Raw genomic sequence first — 12,611 nt, forward strand, 5'->3', positions numbered from 1 at the left:
GACAGAATTTACAAGAAAGAATCAGAGGTCTGTTTGGTCAGAGAAGTGTGAGACCAGTTTCCAAGAGTTGAAGCGACGACTTATTTCTGCACCTGTGCTGAGTCTTCCTTCAGAAGAAGGAAAGTTTGTGGTTTACTGCGATGCATCAAGGATGGGTTTAGGATGCATGTTGATGCAAAATGAGAAATCTATAGCTTATGCATCACGACAGCTGAAGGAGTATGAGCAGCAGTATCTTACTCATGATTTGGAACTAGCAGCAGTGGTATTCGCACTGAAGGTGTGGCGTCATTACCTGTATGGGGAGAAGTACGAGATATACACTGACCATAAGAGTTTGAAATATTTCTTCACTCAGAAAGATTTGAACATGAGACAGAGGCGTTGGTTGGAGTTGGTTAAGGATTATGACTGTGATATCCTTTACCAACCAGGGAAGGCCAATGTGGTGGCAGATGCGTTGAGTAGGAGGGGCTCAGGACAATTGTATAGTTCCACCCAGATCTCGAGAGAGTTAGCTGATGAGATGGCCAGGGGAAAGATAGAATTGAAGGTGGGTCAGTTAGCTAATATTACCTTGCAGTTGACCCTGCTAGAGAGGATCAAGGAGGGACAATTGGTGGATGCGCAGTTGCAAGATGTTAGGCAGCATGTCTTAGCTGGGACAGCTAAGGATTATTCTGTTTCTGAGACTGGTATGCTTCGATATTGGGGACGGATTTGTGTTCTGGAAGATGAGGGGATCAGACAAGAGATAATGGATGAGTCTCACACTATGCCATACTCGCTTCATCCAAGAACCACGAAGATGTATCAGGATCTACGAACCTTATATTGGTGGCCTGGGATGAAGAAGGATGTGATAGAGTATGTGTCTAGATGTTTGACATGTCAGCAGGTAAAGGCTGAGCATCAGCGACCAGCAAGATTGCTTCAGCCTTTGGGTATCCCAGAGTGGAAATGGGAGGACATCATGATGGATTTTGTGGGAGGACTACCCAAGACAGTGGGACTTTGTGACTCGGTGTGGGTAATAGTAGACAGATACACCAAGTCAGCTCATTTTCTGCCAGTGAAGTCGATCTATACAGTGGAACAATATGCAGAGTTGTATGTGAGGGAGATAGTTCGTCTCCATGGGGTTCCAAAGTCTATTGTATCTGATCGAGACCCTATCTTTACCTCTAAGTTTTGGGGAGCTCTGCAGAGAGCTATGGGGACCCAGTTGAAGTTTAGCATAGCTTCTGAGAGGACGATTCAGGTGTTGAAGGACATGCTTAGGGCGTGTGTGATTGATTTCGAGGGATCTTAGAGTAAGTATCTTCCGTTGATTAAGTTCTCGTATAACAACAGTTATCAGTCCACGATTGGAGTGGCTCCTTATGAAATGTTATATGGGAGAAAGTTTAGATCACCCATTCATTGGGATGAGATGGGTGAGAGGAAGTATTTGGGGCCAGATATGGTTCAGAAGACTAATGAAGCTATTGAGAAGATTCGAGCCAGAATGCTTGCCTCGCAGAGTAGACAGAAAAGCTACGTTGATCCTAAGCGTAGGGACGTGGAGTTCCAGGTTGGGGTCCACGTGTTTCTGCGAGTTTCACCACTGAGAGGGGTGAGGAGGTTTGGAGTAAAGGGAAAGCTAAGCCCTCAGTTTGTTGGACCTTTCGAGATCCTAGAAAGGATTGGACAGGTGGCTTACAGGTTGGCCTTGCCACCGTCGCTATCAGGAGTTCATGATGTATTCCGTGTCTCCATGTTGCAGAAGTATGTTTCAGATACGACACATGTGCTGAGGTGTGAGGACTTAGAGTTACAGACAGATTTGTCCTATGAAGAGCGACCAGTTCAGATTTTGGATCGGAAAGACAAAGCTCTACAGAATAAGACGATTCAGTTAGTTAAAGTGTTGTGGAGAAATAGAAGGTCGAGGAAGCGACCAGGGAGTTAGAGGCAGCGATGCGGGATCAGTATCCCGAGCTATTCAGGTAAATTTTGAGGATGAAATTCTCAGTAGGAGGGGATAGTTGTAACGACCCAACATCACTAATATGGCTAAGGGCCTTAATTAGTGTGTCGGGCAGGCATAATTGGTTTATGTGCGAATTTATTGATTTAATGCATGATTATATGATAAGCATGCTTGCATGATTATATGAATGTAAATGTGGTTAAATGTTATATCTGTGAGAACCACATTATTATGTGGGTAGATCTGCAGCGTGCGACTTGAGGCAATCCTAGGGAGCTAGATAGCGGGAAAGTCAGGAGAACCACATTATTATGTGGGTAGATCTACAGCGTGCGACTTGAGGCGATCCTAGGGAGCTAGATAGGGAGCTTAATATTTTACTTTGGACAAGTCATGGGTATTTCAGGTATCGGGTGGTTATTTAGACTACTGGGTTATGAAAATAAATAATTGGAGATATATTTGAGACTAGGAAGTTTAGGTGGGAACTTTAGGGAATTTTACCATTTTTCCCTCGAGGACGTTTCCAGTACCCCGAGCTTTGGGATTAACTTAATTGCTTAAGGATAGACTTAAGAGGCTTTAGAAAACAGTAGAACAAATTAAATTGACTCTTTCCTCTTCCTCTCTTTCTCTCTCAAAGGAAAAACACAGAACCTAGAAATTGTAGCTGGAATTCTGAGGATTGAAACTAGGATTTAGAGGATTAGCTCAAGGATTAATTAAGGATTCAATCAAGGACTAAGCTTAAACTGAAGCTAGAACCTTGGAGGTTAGACCAGAAATCTCTTGGAGGATTGATTCTGCAGTTAAGGTAAGCTCGAATTTATGGTTTAATGGCTGAATTTTGGTATTTCCATGGCTGGTTTTTGTGTTCGTAAGTTAGTAAGTTTCAGAGATTGAAATAGGTTTTTGATGGGTTTCTAGTCTAGGTTTTAGCTGGGTTGTGTTGCTGGAATGGTGTGGGAAGTCTTTGGGTAATTGAGTTGTGGAGTTTGGGTAGTTTTGGAGGAGTTTGAGTGAGGTTTGAGAGTCAAAAATGGAGGTTTTTCTGGGCACGAAGGGTTGGGCCGCGGCTCTGTTCTAGAGTGATGCGGCCCTACAAAGCAAAGGAGCCAAGGAGGCTCGGCCGAAGGGGACTGCCGCAGCGTGTGTCTGTCCACAGAGAGGCTTAGCCTCTATTTCAGGGGCGGGTCGTGGCTAGGTTTCAGGGGCCGCAGCCCTTAGGTGCATTTTTTATCTTTTTGGGATTTTAAGCGCGGGAACCTAACCTAGAGTGCTCGGGATCGATTCCACCACCGTGTTTGGTGGAATTCGATGTCCCAGAAGCTAGCATTGTACCCAGAAACCTTTATTTGAATATTAATGGAATCCATTACCTTGGTTGTGACTAGGTGTTAAGTTAGGGCTCAGGAAGCAGATCGTGCTCGAGAGTCGTCGCTCGTAGTCAATGAACGTGGAAATTAAAGGCAAGAAAACTGCACCCGGTTGTGTATTTGTAATGGGACTAAGGGTTCCCTAATATGTATGCTCTGAAAGGATGGTATTATGCCATGTAAACAGTAAACCACGACCTAAGAGTGCCCAAGGTTACACTAGCGCACAGGGCGCGGCTCGACCACTGGTAGCCGAGGACAACTTATTATGCACTGAGCTTTGTTTAAGCGGGCCGGAGTCAGTGGGGTAAATAGGGGGTGCGGCCTAAGTTTTCGGCCCTAACTTGATCGTTATTAATGCTTAGTTGCTTCTTTGATTCTGAGTATATGCTATGTGATGAATATGAGGGTTTAGTGTTTGATCATACTTAAAGGATTATTCATCTGTTATTGTTGTTTGTGATGCATATTATGTTTTCTTGCTGGGCCTTGGCTCACGGGTGCTACGTGGTGCAAGTAAAGGCAAGGGCAAACTTGATCAGCCCTGACTTGGAGAGCTCTGTGAGCTGAATGTACATGACCAGCTGCTCAGCCGCCACGGTTGAGGGGAAGACAAGAACAGGGGAACCAGAATTGTCTGTTTTTCCTTTGAATGGCTAATAGTTGCTTAAACCTTGGAAATTTTTTTATACTAACTTTCAAACACTGTTCCTTCTTGGGATCCCATGTATAAAATTTTTTGTTATATAGAATGTACACTTTTGGGACCTAAGACCTTTTAACCCTAGTTCATTAGTGGTTTTAGTATCATGTTTTAACTAAATGACTTGATTAGCAAGTCCTGCATCTTTATGAACACACAGTGTAGCAATCTTGGCTATCCAGGGCGCTACATTAGTGGTTCATATTTTAAGCCATTTAAGGATTGAGATTTAAAATTTAATATAGAGGTTTAAATTTTATACTTATTTGTTTAAATTTATAACATTGTGGTTTAAAGAGACTTGGATTATAAATAGAGCTTAATGGATAAAAATTAATAAATTGTGGTTCTAAATTTGATGCCATTTAGCCTTGTGGTTCAAATTTAAAGCTTGGGGGTTTAAATTTAATTCTTAGTGGTTTAAATTTAAAACATTGTGGATTAAAGAGACTTGGATTATAAATAGAGCTTAATGGATAATAATTTATAAATTGTAGTTTAAATTTGATGTTATTTAGCCTTGTGGTTCAAAATTTGATGGCATTTGGTTTGTGGTTTAAATTTTTTGGCAAGTGGTTTAAATTTAAAGCTTGGGGGTTTAAATTTAATGCTTAGTGATTTAAATTTAAAAAATTGTGGTTTAAAGAGACTTGGATTATAAATAGAGCTTAAAGGATAATAATTTATAAATTGTGGTTTAAATTTGATGCCATTTAGCCTTGTGGTTCAAAATTTGATGCCATTTGGTTTGTAGTTTAAATTTTTTGGCAGTGGTTTAAATTTAAAGCTTGGGGGTTTAAATTTAATGCTTAGTGGTTTAAATTTAAAACATTGTGGTTTAAAGAGACTTGGATTATAAATAGAGCTTAATGGATAATAATTTATAAATTGTGGTTTAAATTTGATGCCATTTAGCGTTGTGGTTCAAAATTTGATGCCATTTGGTTTGTGGTTTAAATTTTTTGGCAAGTGGTTTAAATTTAAAGCTTGGCGGTTTAAATTTAATGCTTAGTAGTTTAAATTCAAAACATTGTGGTTTAAAGAGACTTGGATTATAAATAGAGCTTAATTGATAATAATTTATAAATTGTGGTTTAAATTTGATGCCATTTAGCCTTGTGGTTCAAAATTTGATGCCATTTGGTTTGTGGTTTAAATTTTTTGGCAAGTGGTTTAAATTTAAAGCTCGGGGGTTTAAATTTAATGCTTAGTGGTTTAAATTTTTTACATTGTGGTTTAAAGAGACTTGGATTATAAATAGAGCTTAATGGATAAAAATTTGACACCATTTAGCCTTGTGGTTCAAAAATTGATTGAATTTAGCCTTGGGGTTTAAATTTTGATGCCATTTGGTTTGTGGTTTAAATTTAAAGCTTAGGGGTTTAAATTTAAAGCTTAGTGGTTTAAATTTAAAATATTGTGGGTTAAAGAGACTTGGATTATAAATAGAGCTGAGTGGATAAAAAATCGTAAATTGTGGTTCAAAATTTTATGTCATGTAGCCTTGTGGTTCAAAATTTGATGCCATTTAGCCTAGGGGTTCAAAATTTGATGCCATTTGGTTTATGGTTTATATTCTTAGGCAAGTGGTTTAAATTTAAAGCTTAACGGTTTAAATTTAAAGCTTAGTGGTTTAAAGAGACTTTGATTATAAATAGAGCTTAATGGATAAAAAAATTTAAATTGGGTTAAAAATTTGATGCCATTTACCCCGCCGCGACACCCAGGGACTTTGTAAATTAGAGTCGCGACGCCCAGGTACTTTGTAAATTAGAGTCGCGGCGCTCAGAAGGTAAGAAAAAATGGTAATTTGAAGTCATTGCGCACTGCGGCTCTACTTTATTTGGGCCGTGACCCCCAGTACAAATAATTTTTTTTTTTTTTTTTGCCAATCACAACTTGCGGTCTAAATTTTTTACCAATAAAGAAATTAAGTTTAAATTTTAAGCCTAGTTGTTTTAATTTAAAGGATAGGGGTTTAAATTTTAAACGTAATGGTTAAAGAAAGTATGTTTATGATTTAAGCCTAAAGGATTAAAACTTAAACCTTGTGGATTAAATTTTGATGCCATTTAAGTTTAGTGGTTCATAGTGTAAGCCATTTAAGGGTTGCGGTTTAAATTTTTAGGCAAGTGGTTTAAATTTAAAACTTAGGGGTTTAAAATTAAAGCTTAGTGGTTTAAATTTAAAATATTGTGGGTTAAAGAGACATGGATTATAAATAGAGCTTAATGGATAAAAATTTGATACCATTTAGCCTTGTGGTTCAAAATTGAATGTCATTTAGCCTTGCGGTTCAAAATTTGATGCCATTTGGTTTGTGGTTTAAACTTTTAGGCAAGTGGTTTAAATTTAAAGCTTAGGGGTTTAAATTTAAAGCTTAGTTGTTTAAATTTAAAACATTGTGGGTTAAAGAGACTTGGATTATAAATAGAGCTCAATGGATAAAAATTTGATACAATTTTAGCCTTGTGGTTCAAAATTTGATTCCATTTAGCCTTATGGTTCAAAATTTGATGCCATTTGGTTTGTGGTTTAAATTTTTAGGCAAGTGGTTTAAATTTAAAGTCTAGCGGTTTAAATTTAAAGCTTAGAGGTTTAAAGAGACTTGGATTATAAATAGAGCTTAATGGATAAAAAAATTTAGATGGGTTCAAAATTTGATGGCATTTAGCCTTGTGGTTGAAAATTTGAGGCCATTTGGATTGTGGTTTAAATTTAAAGCTTAGGGGTTTAAATTTAAAGCTTAGTGGTTTAAATTTAAAACGTTGGGGTTAAAGAGACTTGGATTATAAATAGAGCTTAATGGATAAAAATTTATAAATTGTGGTTTAAATTTGATGTCATTTAGCCTTGTGGTTCAAAATTTTATGCCATTTAGCCTTGTGGATCAAAATTTGATGCCATTTGGATTGGGGTTTAAAGATTTAGGCAAGTGGTTTAAATGTAAAGCTTAGTGGTTTAAATTTAAAGCTTAGTGGTTTAATTTAATTATAAAAAATCTTATGTTTTGTTGAGGAATTTCATCAAATACATGGAATGCATATAATTAATTCAAAATATAAAAATAGGACAAATTCTTAAGCATCCCATACACCATTAAGCAATCATTCAAAACCATGAAATAGTGATATAATTGCATATAAACTCAAACTAGATAACAAAAAGGAATGAAGATTGAGATGAAAATAGAGCAATCATTAAGCAATTAAAGCATTGGAGTTTAAAGAGACTTGGATTATAAATATAGCTTAATGGATAAAAATTTATAAATTTTGGTTCAAAATTTAATGCCATTTAGCCTTGTGGTTCAAAATTTGATGCCATTTGGTTTGTGATTTAAATTTTTAGGCAAGTGGTTTAAATTTAAAGCTTAGGGGTTTAAATTTAAAGCTTAGTGGTTTAAATTTAAAATATTGTGGGTTAAAGAGACTTGGATTATAAATAGAGCTAAATGGATAAAAATTCATAAATTGTGGTTCAAAATTTATGTCATTTAGCCTTGTGGTTCAAAATTTGATGTCATTTAGCCTAGTGGTTCAAAAATTGATGCCATTTGGTTTGTGGTTTAAATTCTTAGGCAAGTGGTTTAAATTTAAAGCTTAGTGGTTTAAAGAGACTTGGATTATAAATAGAGCTCAATGGATAAATTATTTAAATTGGGATCAAAATTTTATGCCAATTACGCCGCCGCGGTGCACAGGAACTGCGAAAATAAGAGCCGCGGCGCTCAGGCGGTAAGAAAAATTAGGAAAATTTTATGTCACTGCGCACCGCGGCTCTAAAATATATGGGCCACGGCGCAGAGTAAACAAATTGCATAATAATATTTTATTTTATTTTTTTCCAATCGCAACTTGTGGTCTAAATTTTTTAGCAATAAAGAAATTTGATTTAAAATTTAAGCCTAGTTGTTTAAATTTAAAGGCTAGGGGTTTAAATTTTAAACGTAATGGTTAAAGAGAATATGTTTATTATTTAAGCCTAAAGGATTAAAACTTACACCTTGAGGATTAAAATTTGATGTCATTTAAGTTAGTTGTTCATAGTTTAAGCCATTTAAGGCTTGCGGTTCAAATTTTTAGGAAAGTGGTTTAAATTTAAAGCTTAGGGGTTTAAATTTAAAACATTGTGGTTTAAAGAAACTTTGATTATAAATAGAGGTTAATGGATAAAAATTAATAAATTGTGGTTTAAATTTGATGCCATTTAGCCTTGGAGTTCAAAATTTGATGCCATTTGGTTTGTGGTTTAAATTTTTAGGCAAAGGGTTTAAATTTAAAGCTTAGGGGTTTAAAATTAAAGTTTAGTGGTTTAAATTTAAAACATTGTGGGTTAAAGATACTTGAATTATAAATAGAGCTTAATGTATAAAAATTTGATACCATTTAGCCTTGTGGTTTGAAATCTGATGCCGTTTAGCCTCGTTGTTCAAAATTTGATGCCATTTGGTTTGTGGTTTAAATTTTTAGGCAAGGGATTTAATTTTTATGCTGTGTGGTTTAAAGAGACTTGGGTTATAAATAGAGCTTAATGGATAAAAATTTATAAATTGTGGTTCAAAATTTGATACCATTTAGCCTTGTCGTTCAAAATTTGATGCCATTTTGGTTGTGGTTTAAGATACAAGGTATATCTTGGTTGCAGAAAATGGATAACATTGCAGTTTTACTCCAACACAATGGGCAATGGGATCAAAACAAAAACTATATCAACTTTGATGTTTGTGGAATAGTAATTAGAAATGACTGCAACTACAACAACTTGATTGGTACGATATGCAATGAATTGAAGCTGCAACCTAAATCTACACTTTTGACAATATAGTATCAAGTTAAAGATGGATACCCTCCTTTAAAAATAGTTGATGATTCGCAATTGAAGTTCTACATAGAGTTGAAGAAAACAGAGACGAATATCACAAAATACCCATTGTGTCTCACAATTGAAATCAACTCAATGCAGCAATCTTTTTTCTCAACTAGGAGTACAACAACACATAATCAAATCTACAATGAAATTGCACAAACAGAAGAAGCAGCATCAAATTCAGATGATGAACCAGTTGATAATTGTGTTGCTGAAGAGGTTGTAGACTTTATTGATTATGCAGAACTGGTGTCCAATCAGATTATAGAAATGATAGATGAAAGAAACAGAAATAATGAAGAAGAAGTGATTGACATTGACAATGATTTAGTCATCACAAACAACCGTCACCAAGAGATTGCTGTGTCTCAAATATATAAGGACAAAGAAACATTGAAGACTGTTTTGAGCCATTATGCGATAAATAATCATTTCCAGTATTGTGTACAAAAGTCATGCAAAAAGGAATATCTAGTTGCTTGCCTTGATAAAAATTGCAAGTGGATGTTACGAGCATCAAGGAATGGAAACACAAATCAATTCATAATTAGAAAGTTCAGCCACATTCACACTTGTGCTTTGGAGATAAGATTAAAAGACCAACGTCAAGCAACCTCGACAATCATTGCAGATATGATCAAACACAAGTTCACAAACATCAAAACAAAGTACACAGCTTCTGATATAGTTAGGGACTTGAAACATGATCATGAAGTGCAAGTCAAATACAGCAAATCTTGGAGATCTAGAGAAAAAGCTACTGAAAAAGTTAGAGGAAAAGCAGCTGAATCTTATGCAGAATTGTCTAGTTATCTGTATATGTTGCATCGCACAAATCCAGGATCCTATATTGAACTAAAATCAAATGAAGATGGCATGTTTTTATATGCTTTTGTAGCATTGAATGCTTCAATGAAAGGCTAGCCCTATTGCATACCTGTTGTAATAGTTGATGGGACTTTCTTAAAATCAACATATGGAGGGATATTATTGGTTGCAGCAACTCAAGATGCTGAAGGTAAAATCTTTCCCTTAGCAATTTGTGTAGTTGATTAAGAGAATGATGATTCTTGGGAGTGGTTCTTTGACAAGTTTAGGAAAGCTTATGGAGTAAGAGAAGACATGAGCATCGTTTCTGACCGACATGAAAGCATTACAAAAGCATCCATCACAGTGTACCCAGAAGTACCACATGGGGCTTGCACCTTCCATCTGCTCAAAAACATGAAAAGCAAGTTCAAGAAGAACTCAAAAAAGTTCAAGGATACATTTTTTGCAGCAGCGAATGCGTACACTGTGAAAATGTTTGAGTACAAGATGAGAGAACTTGATAAGATTGACAAAAGGATATGACCTTATCTAGAAAAAATTGGGTATCACAAATGGGCAAGGATTCACTCTCCAAACAATAGATACTCAAACATGACATCAATCATTGCAGAATCTTTGAATTCTGCAATCGTAGCGGTAAGAGAGCTACCAATTTGTACGATGCTAGAGTGTTTACGAGCTTTGGTGCAATGGTGGAGTTGGACTAATAGGAACATAGCAAATGCAACCTCTACAAAGTTGACAGACAAGCATGAAGTGATCTTGAATGACAACTACATTTACTCATTGAAGTTAACGGTATTATTCTTTACTAAAAATTCACACTTCATTTTTATTTAATTTAACTTCACTACACATACAAAACTAACGATATTACTCTTGATAAAAAAAAAATAGGTGCACCCAACAAATCATATTTTGTATGAAGTTCATGATGATGGCAAGAAATCAATAGTTGATCTCAATTCAAGAACATGCACATGCAACAGGTTTAAAACCATAATCCAATTTGTTATTTCAATATTTTATTGCGGTTGCTTTGGTTTGTAAATTGATAATATGTTTATTTATGTGTTGTTTATGAGGTTTATAAAGTTGCTTAAAAGTACAATAGTTGCTCAAAAATGTTGTTTTCTATGTTGTTTTTTGGAATTTTAAATTGCAAGTTGCTGAATAGGTGGCTTAATAATTTATTAAAGAAGTTGTAATGGTTGTTGTGTATGTTGCTTGTAATGATTGGTAGTTCATGGTTCCAATTGCTTAAGAGTTGCTTAAGTTGGTGGAACAGTTGTTGTATATGTTGCTTAAAAATGATTGGTACTTGTTAAATAGGTTGCTTAAGTAGATGTAAAGGTTGTTGAACATGTTTATAATGACTGGTAGTTGCTTCAAGAATTGCTTAAGTAGTTGTAACAGTTGATGCATATAGTGTTTGGTACTTGTTGAACAGGTTGCTTGAAACGATTTTGTATATGTCGATTATAAATATTTGATTTATTTGTTGCTTAGGTTGCTTATGAGTTAGTTTAAATTTGGTTATAATAATGATTGTAAGCTACTAAATAAGTTGATTAAGGTTTAATATGATGTTTAAATACTAGGGTTTAACATCATTTTAGGTTTCTTTACAAGTTGCTTGAAGGGTTAGGCTTTTTATATGGTTAAATAATGAAATTACTTTAGTTGTTTTTATAAGATTGGTTATTATTCAACAGGTTTCAAATGGATCAACTTCCATGTGCCCATGCAATTGCTGTTTTTAAAGAAATGAATCAAGATCCTTATCAATATTGTTCTCCATATTACACCAAGGAAGCCATGGTTGCAACTTACAAAGAAAGTATATACCCACTTGGCAATGAAGACACTTGGCAAATACCTGAACATATCAAAGCTATGAAAATACACCCTCCAGAAGGAAAAATAAGAGTTGGTAGACCAAAGAAAATAATATGTAAAGCTGCATGGGAGAAAAACAAAAAACCAAAAAAACAAAACAAATGCAGGAATTGCGGTCAAAGTGGACATAACAGAAAGACTTGCAGAAACCCTCGAAAAAAAGATTAGATATTGACTTACAAAAACATACATTATTGCTTCATTTTATTTTCAAATCAATATGCAACGATCAATTGTTTGATCTATACAATGATTTTGGTTCATTTGATACCACTTAGCCTTGTGGATTAAATTTTGATGCCATTTAAGTTTAGTGGTTCATAGTTTAAGCCATTTAAGGCTTGCGGTTAAAATTTTTAGATAAGTGGTTTAAATTTAAAGCTTAGGGGTTTAAATTTAAAGCTTATTGGTTTAAATTTAAAACATTGTGGTTTAAAGAGACTTGGATTATAAATAGAGCTTAATGGATACAATTTTATAAATTGTGGTTTAAATTTGATGCCATTTAGCCTTGTGAGTCAAAATTTGATGCCATTTGGTTTGTGGTTTAAATTTTTAGGCAAGTGGTTTAAATTTAAACCATTATTATTTTTAGGCAAGGGGTTTAAATTTAAAGCATAGCGGTTTAAATTTAAAGCATTGGGGTTTAAAGAGACTTGAATTATAAATATAACTTAATGGATAAAAATTTATAAATTTTGGTTCAAAATTTAATGCCATTTAGCCTTGTGGTTCAAAATTTGATGCCATATGGTTTGTGGTTTAAATTTTTAGGCAAGTGGTTTAAATTTAAAGCTTAGGGGTTTAAATTTAAAGCTTAGTGGTTTAAATTTAAAACATTTTGGTTTAAAGAAACTTGGATTATAAGTAGAGCTTAATGGATAAAAATTTGATACCATTTAGCCTTGTGGTTCAAAAATTGATGTCATTTAGCCTTGGGTTCAAATTTTAATGCCATTTG

The sequence above is a fragment of the Humulus lupulus genome, chromosome X (genome assembly GCF_963169125.1).
Source record: "Humulus lupulus chromosome X, drHumLupu1.1, whole genome shotgun sequence".
Lineage (NCBI taxonomy): Eukaryota > Viridiplantae > Streptophyta > Magnoliopsida > Rosales > Cannabaceae > Humulus > Humulus lupulus.